Below are 10,949 nucleotides of genomic sequence, written 5' to 3'. Positions count from 1 at the left end.
CAGGAACATCTCTACAAAGCAGTGGAACTTCTTTGCCAGGGCCCATTAGCCAAGGCTGCAGCTGTGAGTCACACTTCGGTCTGTCCGTGCTGGGAAGTCCTGACGAGGCATTTCCGGGGAGGCTGGCTGGTGGCTGTGAAAACAGGGATCTTCTTAGAGATCAGCGGGGGTCATTCACCAATCCGGAGCGTTCAAAATGCTTTTCTTGTAGCTATGACACTGAACTGGGTGTGAGCTCTTTGGGGAAGGGCCTGTCTCTCACTAGGTGTTGATAAGGGGGGCTGAGCTCAGCTGAGGCCTGTACTGTAATACAAATGATAATAAGATTTAATGGCTATGCTGGGTGCTTCAAAATACCAGTGGGCGAACGCTAGGGACATATCGGTCTCACTATAGGGGCAATATTCGGGGCCCATGTATAATGTATTGCAAACAGCGTGCTCATTAGCATAGCAGCCCGGTGTCTGAGGCGAGGGGGAGGAGGGGAAAGATCTGGCTGGCATCTCTCCCTTATTTCCAATGCACACTGGGGCAGGGGAATGGCCCAGGTACAGAGCTGATCTCTGTGCCAATTCATAGATACACCAGCATGAATGACAGGCCTGCGGTTTGGGCTCTAGATGGGAATCTCAGCGTCTCCTGGCCTGCACTGATCTGCGTGGGAGCAAAGTGTTGCACAGGAAATGGGATCCCTTCAGGAGAGTCTGATCCCTGTATCTGTTCCCCCTTCCAGCTCGCCATCCTCCTGCCCCAGCAGCAGCTGCCAGACTCTGGGCTGCAGGCTCATTCAACAGATTTTATGAATAAAACTAGGCTACGTGTCTGCCTTTTATTTTCTATTCACATGGACTCAGCCAGAGGCAGGCATACACTCGGAGAGTCACATACTAACAGATACAGGCACTCGGGCACAAATAGGAACCCAGACACAGGGGATCAGGCAGAGAGTGTCTCTATCTCTGGTGCATGCACATACCCCTACACACAGGGGATCAGATAGTGTTTCTGATGGTCTGTCTGTGGTGTGTATACACACACAGGGGATCAGATAGTGTCTCTCTATCTCTGGTGTGTATTCACACACACGCGGGGATCAGGCAGTGTCTCTCTCTCTGGTGTGTATACACACACACGGTGGATCAGGCAGTGTTTCTCTATCTCTGGTGTGTATACACACACAAACACGGGGAATCAGGCGGTGTGTCTCTATCTCTGGTGTGTACACACACACACACACACACACACGTGGGATCAGACAGTGTCTATCTCTGGTGTGTTCACATATACACACACACACACGGTGGATCCGGCAGTGTCTCTCTATCTCTGGTGTGTATACACACACAAACACACACGGGGGATCAGGCAGTGTCTCTCTATCTCTGGTGTACACACACACACACACACACACACACACACACGGGGGATCAGGCAGTGTGTCTCTATCTCTGGTGTGTATACACACACACCCACACCCACACACGGGGGATCAGGCAGTGTCTATCTCTGGTGTGTACACACACACACACACACACACACACACACACACACGGGGGATCAGGCAGTGTCTATCTCTGGTGTGTATACACACACACACACGGGGGATCAGGCAGTGTCTATCTCTGGTGTGTACACACACACACACAGGGGGGATCAGGCAGTGTCTATCTCTGGTGTGTACACACACACACACACACGGGATCCAGCAGTGTCTCTACCTCTGGTGTGTGTATACACACACATGGGGGATCAGGCAGTGTGTCTCTATCTCTGGTGTGTACACACACACACACACACACAGGGGGGATCAGGCAGTGTCTCTATCTCTGGTGTGTACACACACACACACACACACACACACACAGGGGGGATCAGGCAGTGTCTCTATCTCTGGTGTGTACACACACACACACACAGGGGGGATCAGGCAGTGTCTCTCTATCTCTGGTGTGTACACACACACACACACACACACACACGGGGGATCAGGCAGTGTCTCTCTCTCTCTGGTGTGTACACACACACACACACACACACACACACACACGGGGGATCAGGCAGTGTCTCTCTATCTCTGGTGTGTACACACACACACACACACACAGGGGGGATCAGGCAGTGTGTCTCTATCTCTGGTGTGTACACACACACACACACACACACACACACACACGGGGGATCAGGCAGTGTGTCTGTATCTCTGGTGTGTGTACACACACACACACGGGAGATCAGGCAGTGTCTATCTCTGGTGTGTACACACACACACACACAAGCTCAGCCCCATTTCACGCCGGCACAGCTCGGGTTCCCCGGGGCGCTCCTGCCCCGAGGGCTGGCGGTGCAATGGCCCCCGCTCCCCCCCCAGCCCGGCTGCAGGGGTTTCGCCTTGCGGCGCCGCGGCGGGATCTCGCCCTGCAGCCGGGGCGGCGGCGCGTGGAGGAGCTGCCCGTGGTGCTGAATATTAATGCGGCCCGTTTGGGCCATCGGTGGCTTCTCGGCAAAGCTGCAGCCGCCTGGCGGGGAGTGGGGGGCGGGGAGGAGCCTCCCCACCGAGCACCGAGAAAACGCTTCAGCGTCGCCCCCTCCCCCCTGCCCTGGGCCCCTCAATTGCCCCCGACACTCCCCGGCCTTGCCCCTCCCCCCGACCCAGGGAACCCCTAGTTCAGTCCCTTTCCTGCTGGCTTGGGGAACCTCCCCCAGCGGGATCCCCTAGCGCCCCTACTCAGCTCACTCTACGCCCGGGTGATGCATTATCCTTCCCCAGAGGTGGCAGCAGGCGCAGGAACAGATGAAAGAGGCGTTTGCAAGGGACTCACTCAGAAGGGACTGGGCTGGAGGCAGAAATGATTCCCTCCTCCCCACTCTCCCGTGGCTCCCGGGGGTTGGGAGGCAGGGAATCAGCCCTGGTGAATGGCAATGACTCCTCCTTGCCCGGCCTGTGCTGGGACCTTCCGCTGGTGGGACAGCGAGTGACATTAAAGTCACAGTGATGAAACAGGGTGACTCTCCGGTGGCGGCTCTTGAGCAGAACCCAGACAAAATGGTGCGTGAGTAAGTAGTGGCTAGTCCTTGATTTGCAAGTTTCATCACATGCTCTGGCCGTCTTCCAGGGGAACAGGTATAGGAGTTGGAGTGACCTTCATGAGGGGCAGGAGTCATGCCACTGGAATCGGGGCTTCTTTGAGAGGCCTCTGTGCTGCACAGTGGGATCTTGTGAAGGGATTTGAATCTAGGCTCCTATGGCCTCATCACTGTGACATCTGGATTCCCAAACATTAACAAACTCAGCCTCCCAACATCCCCGTGAGATGTACGGAGACCGATTTAACTAGCAGATTCAGTTTGAAAGCCTTCTCTATCTGGCCATTTCATCTATTTGGCCACCAAAGCATCTGTCTGTTCCAGCCTGTCTGGCTTCTTATACCAAGCCCATCACCATGGTATCTGGGCACCTAACAAGATTACATCAATATGACAGGTAGCCTGACCCTAGCCTGTCTCTTGGCTTTTCTTTCCACTGTGGAGTTGTCTGAGTTTAATACTATTGTTAATACCATTTTGTACCTTGTTGCTATTGTGGGAAAGCCAAGGCAAAGAAGTGGGTGTTGCATTGCATCCTGAAAGGGTGAAGGTCTATGGTCAATCATGAGAAGGCAACCTGCCCGGGTCAGTTGCTGAGAAAAGCTGTGCCCATTCACCTGACACTGCCACGCTGCTCAGAGGCCGTCCCATTGGCCAGGTGGAGTGCAGCTGCTGTGTTGATGGAGGAAAAGGTGGTTTCTGCATAGCCTAGTGCCAGCCCATTGTGGGCTTTGAAGACTAAAACCAGGACCTTTAACTGAATCCCAGTGCCCCTAACATCAGGGCGATATGTTCACACCAGCCTGTTAAATGTAGAAGGTGGGCTGTTGCCAGCAATACCAACTGGGGCTGTATCCAGGCCTGCATTGCAACTGGTGAGCTTGGAACAGATAAACACCTGTATCTCCATGGTGAGTCTTCATTGCTCCAGCAAGGGTGCGTACACAGAAGAAAGCATGGAGAGACACTGTTGCTGTGGGGTACCCAGTATCAGGGGGGAGCCCACTTTGATGGTGGAGCAGTGCAGCAGATCCCCTTATTGTGGATGATGAAATGGTGTCAGCTAGTTCTTACAATGGTGTCATCTTCCCACCAGCCTCAATGTGCCTGAGAATGTGTCTGAGAAGAGAGCCAAGCCTCTCTTGCCTGAGAAATGATCCACCGGGAAATGAACCATCACTGCATTTTTTACCTTCCACCGCTGGTTTACCCCAATTCTCCAATGTCTCTCTCTGGATGGTCTCTTCCATTCCACCACTTGAGGATACTCTTAGGACAAATCAGTTTCCTGACAATTACTTATCCAGCACCTGAGAACTTTTCCTGGGCAGGCCAACATGATAAATCATTAGGATGTTAGGAGCTTAGGTCCCTTGCCAGTCACTTTGTCTTTTATCAGTCATTATTAATATTATACTCTTTACTAGATTTGTCTGTTTCACCTTGTTACATATTTATCTATCTGTGTACTGGATGGTGTGTGTCTCCTGAGTCACTGGAACTCTGGGATATTCAGCATCAGTCAATTTCTGGTTGTGGTTATCTCAGGAGAAAAATGTATTAAAAATGGCTTGAGTGATGAGGTCTCTACCCCTTCCCTGGCTGGATCAATCTTGCTGGCAGGAAGGTTGGCCTGAGATTAAAACAGCTGTTCATTTTCCTTATTATGTCTAATTACTCCTTGTTCCAGCCTCTTGTACCACCCAAAACTATTCCTCTCTCTTTCTGGTGTTTACACCTGTCTGACATATTCATAAGCTGTCATCTCTTAGCCAAGCTATTCATACAGACAAAGAGCACATCCACCATCACATTAGGGAGAAGGTTTGTTTTTTATAAACCTTCTGCTTCAGGGCATAACCCAGCATCTAAAGTTAGGAAGAAACTTCCCTTCGGGGTTGGGATATTCAACAATTGTCCTTTGTGGGGACTCTTATGCCCTTCTCAAAAGCATCGAGTAGAGACCCTCGCTATGGGCCTCTATCAGAGACAGAATATTGAGCTAGATGGGCCACTGGGCTGACTACTCTGGCATTTCCAAGGCTCTTACAAAGAGCAGGGACATGCTCATAGACTCATAGACTTTAAAGTCAGAAGGGACCATTATGATCATCCAGTCTGACCTCCTGCACAATGCAGGCCACAGAATCTCACCTATCCACTCCTGTAACAAACCCCTAACCTATGTCTGAGTTACTGAAGTCCTAAAATCGTGGTTTAAAGACCTCAAGCTGCAGAGAATCCTCCAGCAAGTGACCCGTGCCCCATGCTGCAGAGGAAGGCAAAAAACCTCCAGGGACTCTGCCAATCTGCTTTGGAGGAAAATTCCTTCCCAACCCCAAATGTGGCGATCAGTTAAACCCTGAGGATGTGGGCAAGACTCACCAGCCAGCACCCAGGAAAGAATTCTCTGTAGTAACTCAGATCCCAACCCATCTAACATCCCATCACAGACCACTGGGCATACTTACCTGCTGATAATCAAAGATCAATTGCCAAATTAATTGCCAAAAATAAGCTATCCCATCATACCATCCCCTCCATAAACTTATCAAGCTTAGTCTTGAAGCCAAATATGTCTTTTGCCCCCACTACTCCCCTTGGGAGGCTGTTCCAGAACTTCACTCCTCTAATGGTTAGAAACCTTCGTCTAATTTCAAGACAAGGTTAGATGTCAAAGAAACCAATGACTCTAGTGTGCCAAAGTGACCCATGGAACCATTCTCCATGGTGATATACAGTCCCAGTGGAGATCTGTCAGCCTGTTCCATTCTGATGAGCCAAGCCGCCAGGTCCAGTCCTCGGCCACACCCCCAGCAGATGCAGAACACACAGACCAAAGGGAGGAGAGGTGAAGGTGGACTGAGGCCACAGATTGTGGGCTGCTGCAGGAGCTGAAATAGGCCCTGTTGTAAGTTAGAGCAGCGCTTGGATGCTCTGACTTATGGCAGCCTGTCCTGTGTTGTTCATGGGCTGCAGTCTGGCCCAGGATCCTGGCAGTGCCATACGCTCTGAGCCTGCCCCCTCCTGCCCTGATCTTCCATGCCAGCCCCTCCCCTGGTACACCCTCTGCGCCAGAGCTTGCCAGGGGAGCAATGGGAGGCCACATGCCTTTGCTGGGGGAATTCTCCCCTGGTCAGCGGCAGCACATTAATGTCCCCATGTGTCACTGGAGCTGTGTACAGGGACCAGAGTGGGGGACAGAACCTGCCCCTACTGAAACACACTCAATATTCCACTGGTTGGTGAACCCCCCGTGGTACAAATGACCTTCTAAACGAAACCATGGCCATTGTGTGACATTCAATGTATGAAGCTACAGATTCCTTCCCAGCCATATACCCAGACTCAAGTTAGTCACTGGGCAGGTAAGAACAACTGAGGAGGCTGGGAAGCTGCCAAAGCATCAAGATCATGATACAAATGAATGGTGATCCAGAGGCCTGGTGAGAATCCCAGTCTCCCTCTGCTCCATCCTGCATGAGGGTAGCACCTCCCTAGGGACACATCACAACACCCCTTTACTGCCATTTTCCAGCTGGGGAACTAAAACACACAGAGACTAAATGACTGGCCCTAAGTTACACAAGAAGCCTGTAACAGAGCAAGGAACTGAACCCATGGCACCATCTTTCCTCTCTTATTAACAGGCCCTGTGATGTGTAAGACCAAATCTCACCACTAACTTGGACGTTTTTTTTAAACAAAAATCACAGCTGTGAGGCTGGTTTTCTAGTCTATCATGCAGCTATTCAATCAGCCTTGCACCCTACACAGACTCAGAGCTGGAGCCCAGGGCCATAAGGAGGCGGAAAGGGAACTGTCCCTAGAACCCTCTTCCTTTCTTGCACCCGGGACCCCAACGACATGGTACCTCAGCATGTTTCATACACCCCTCCTGGGGACAGGGCCCTGCACCACGCAGGGTGGATTGGACAAGAGGAGATCAACATCTCTCTGTTCACAAAAATAACCCTGACCAAGGATGGAGGGATGTGTTCTGTCGCTCTCTGGGTAAAAATCACTTCTCTTAGTAAGATTCAGTATGCTACATGCTAGTCAAGGGCAATATAGAAGGTTCTAAGCAACAGCCTGCATGTGGGGCTGGGCGTGGGGGCAGAAGAGGCTGTCCCATCAGCTGAGCCTGCTTGAACTCAGTATGAGGCAGGCCCCAGAGCCTTGAGGAGTGCACCCTGCATGGCTGCTTAAACCTCAGTGATTCTCAACCTCTGCTATACCAGGACCCCTCTCCCCAGGGATCTAGCTGAAACCCTCCTCCCAATGAGCAATATGAGGAGGACCGGGTAGCTGAAGACCCAGGACACAGATTGAGACCCCCTATGCTCCTCACTTTAGCAGGGCACAGCATGAGCTTCCTCCCACTGAGAAGCAGAGGGATCCATTCGGGGCTGTAGGGCCATTGCAGTCCCAGAGCACAGAGCAGGAATGATTCATCAGCACATGTGCAAATTCAAAGTCAGCCATGGGGGCTCTGGAAAGGATACAGGTTGCTTGGATCCTTCCAGCAAAGCTCTTCTTTGCCCCAGCAAACCCATTCTGGAGCTGTTGCCACACCAAAAAAAAAGTTAGCAAGGCAAATATCATATCCCTAATAACACCTGAATCCCAGCTGCATTATCCAGAGCGATCCTGTTTATACAGGCCTATAATCCGGGTTTAATGATCACAAGACACTCCCTAAAGGGTTAGGCTCAATCTACTAGGAGTTCAGTGCTAAACAGCATACAAATTCTTTACACGGCTTTTGGATTTTCTGTGGGCCATGACCCCTTCTCAGGGCACTGGGCTCACGCACAACGTTGCTTCTTTGCAAACAGGCGCTGTACTTTGCAAGTGTGGGCTGCAGCTTTCAGGCGAGAGGAACAAACAAACAATCAGCGCTCCGCACAGGCCAGCTTCGTCACTCGCCTCTGACTGATGCATCAGCTGGCTAACCCACCGCTACAGATCATCACCACAGTAAGACTGTCACAGCAAAACGCTACTGTACCTGCACATTCCCAGCGGCTTAGTGTGTCAGGGACTCCACGCACTTCCTGATCTCCAGAGCTGGGCTGACCTTGGCCCCAAGGCCCAGATTTAAAGAGACAGGTGTAGAAATACCAAGCGCTTCCATTTTACCCAGCTTAGACAAACACTTTAACCACTTGGCTATGTTTATAGGGGGAGACTGTTATGGGGAACGACATCACAATGGGAGTGACACGTTCTGGGTTACACGGGAAGGAAGGCAGGAGAGTCAGCTATCTCTCCTGGCAAAGTGCCAACCTCCCCCCCCACCACCACCACCTGCAGCTTCTCTGAATCGCCAGGAGCTCAAGTCAGCTGTAGTGGAAGCTTTTGTACCAGAGCCAGCATCGTCAACCCCGAGCATTTGAAACAACGTCATGAGATTGGCTTATAAATCATGAGATTTAAAAGTAATAATGAGTGTATGGTCTTTATATTTCCCATCCGGTTGAGCCTTTCAGGATCATGTCTTCCAGCTTTTCTCTGCAACCAGAAGGACTAGAGGCAAAGCTGAGGTTCCCATGACTCCTGGAGCTGGGGCTTTCAGACAAACACCATCGATTGCGAAACTCACAACAAAATCATGGGAGTTGGTGACACTCTAAAGCTCATGTTGTAACAAAGACAGCAGCACAATGAAGGAACGTAGCCTCACAGCCCTCTCTGGGTTACAGCTCTCCAAATTCTCAGGCCTCCATGTGAACTCTCCTCCATGCCCTCCAAACCCCGTATTTAAGTGCAGCTGTACAACCATTTGGGCAAATATCTGACTTCATTTCTGCTGCTGTTCCACAGCCACCACAGGCCAGATTTTCAGAGGGCTCAGCAAGCTGGGTGCCCAGCTGTTTGGAGACTCCAGCCATCGGTGGCGCAATGGGAGGTGCTGAGCCCTTGAGGTGCAGTTCCTACGTGTCTGCATTCTCGCGGTCAGCAGAGCTCAGCATTCCCTGAGCCAGGCCTGCACCCTGCATCCGCCACTTGCTTATGGGAATGCACTTTGCCTGCCAATGCCGCATGGAAGGTCAACTTGACAGCACAGAAAATACCATTTCCCTTCCCTCGCTGTCTGTTCACTGCACTGAGACCAACCACTTCCTTACTGTCCTCTGGGTAATCCATAGTCTACAGATCCATGGTCTTTAGCCCAAAAGTACCAGAGATTTGCATATTTCCCTCCCTCGCCTCTCTCTCTCTTCCTCACACATATACTGTTCAGCTGATAACTTGCAGCTCCCTGTCTGAGTCTTCTCACCAGCCCCTTTTGATAGCTGATGACTGTTTTTGACAAAGAAGATTTTTCCTCCCTGAATTCCATCCAGCTTTCAGTCTGTTCACTGAGCACAGTTCTGGGCGGGGGCAGCCAATCGGCCAGCTGCAATAAAGAATCCCCGAGACCTCAGGAGCTGGCGATGGTCTCCGCAGCTTTTCATTCTTGGATGGTTCCAGACTGGATTTCGTCTTGATGAACGTGTTTGTCACAGGGAAATACCCCATTGTAGATGGCTTGTGGACCCTGCATGGCGAGGAGCGAACCTGCCACAGGTAGCACCTAAAGGTCAGAGCCAGGTTGGGCCTTATTGTTCTCAGGGCTGTACAAACACTTTACGTTAATTATATTGATCGTTATTATTATTTGTATGATTGTGACACATAGGAGCCCCTATCACGGACTAGGACCCCGTTGTGCTAGGTGATGTACAACGAGAACTTCCCCAGAGAGCTTACGATCTAAAAAAGACACGTTGGGCCAGATGGATAAGATGCAAATACCAGCTGAGTTAGGAGAAGGAAGGAAGACAGGTAACAGATCTAGGAGGCTGTGCACAATTCCGAGACTCAGATTATAAAACCATTAGGGACCACTGGGATCATCTAGTCTGACTTCCTGTCTAAGACAGCCCATAGGCCTTCCATAGTCCATGCCAGTCGTAGCGGTGATCACTTGGATCGGTTCAGAATTGGAATAGAGTGGAAAATGTTGCCTGTTTTTTCACTTGTAAAACATTGGTATGTATCAGAAGTAATGTACTTTGGCGAAAGAAGGTGTTGTGAAAGTGACGTGTCTGGCTGAGTGTGTGTCTACACTGACACATGCATGCGCGCACACACACACACACACACAGATTCATACTGACCTCAGAGCTGCCATATAAGGCTACACACCTGGCAAGTTCTGATGTCATGATAACCATGGAAGCTGAATTCAGGAGTTTTCTTGACGTCGTCAGAAAGCCCTCGCCCGATGCGTGCTGCCTCATTCACTGTTTTGCGGCAATTGTGGTTCCAGTAGTTGACGCAGCACAAAAGATTTCCCAAAGACAACCTGTTATTATCCATTTATGAGGAAAAGAAAACCAGCCCTCGTCCCAAGTCTTTCTGCTGTTAGTTTTATTCCCAGGCAGCCATCTCACAAAGCAAGGCCCAGATGCAACTGCAAAAAAAGCTTTTAAAACATTTTTTAAATTATTTTTATTCTTAAAATTATGAATAAAATGGGAGGGGGAATGAAGATGTGGAAGAAAACATGATAGAAATTCCCCACCCACAGGTGTCGTCCTATAAAGAGAGGAAACCCCAGCTAACAGAGTCTGACCTTTTAATAGCCTCGGGGCACTCAGAGAAAGCAAGCGCAATGCCAGGGTGCATAGGGGATTGGATAGCAGGTAGTATGGAAAATATCCTAGTGCTAATGTCAGCCTCCTCTGAATTATTGTTCTGGTCATACGGATGGGGTGCAGAGACAGTAGATGGAATGATAAGAGGCCTGGAAAAGCTTCCATATGAGGACAGATTGAAAAAATTGGAACTGTTTCATTTCGGGAGGAGATTGATAA

General features: G+C 50.5%; 1 long non-coding RNA gene across 1 annotated transcript; it reads right to left on the bottom strand.

Moving 5' to 3' along the window:
* Positions 1–4,187: 4,187 nt before the first annotated feature.
* On the bottom strand, positions 4,188–8,265 carry LOC120371657. The gene is made up of 3 exons (XR_005584512.1): positions 8,096–8,265; positions 7,590–7,647; positions 4,188–4,613 (listed from the first exon to the last, which is right to left on the bottom strand). It is a non-coding gene; the product is annotated as an uncharacterized LOC120371657 (long non-coding RNA).
* Between the last annotated feature and the right edge of the window lie 2,684 nt (positions 8,266–10,949).

Source organism: Mauremys reevesii, linkage group 9 (assembly GCF_016161935.1).
Source record: "Mauremys reevesii isolate NIE-2019 linkage group 9, ASM1616193v1, whole genome shotgun sequence".
Taxonomy (NCBI): Eukaryota; Metazoa; Chordata; order Testudines; family Geoemydidae; genus Mauremys; species Mauremys reevesii.
This window is presented reverse-complemented; position numbering and strand designations above follow the sequence as displayed.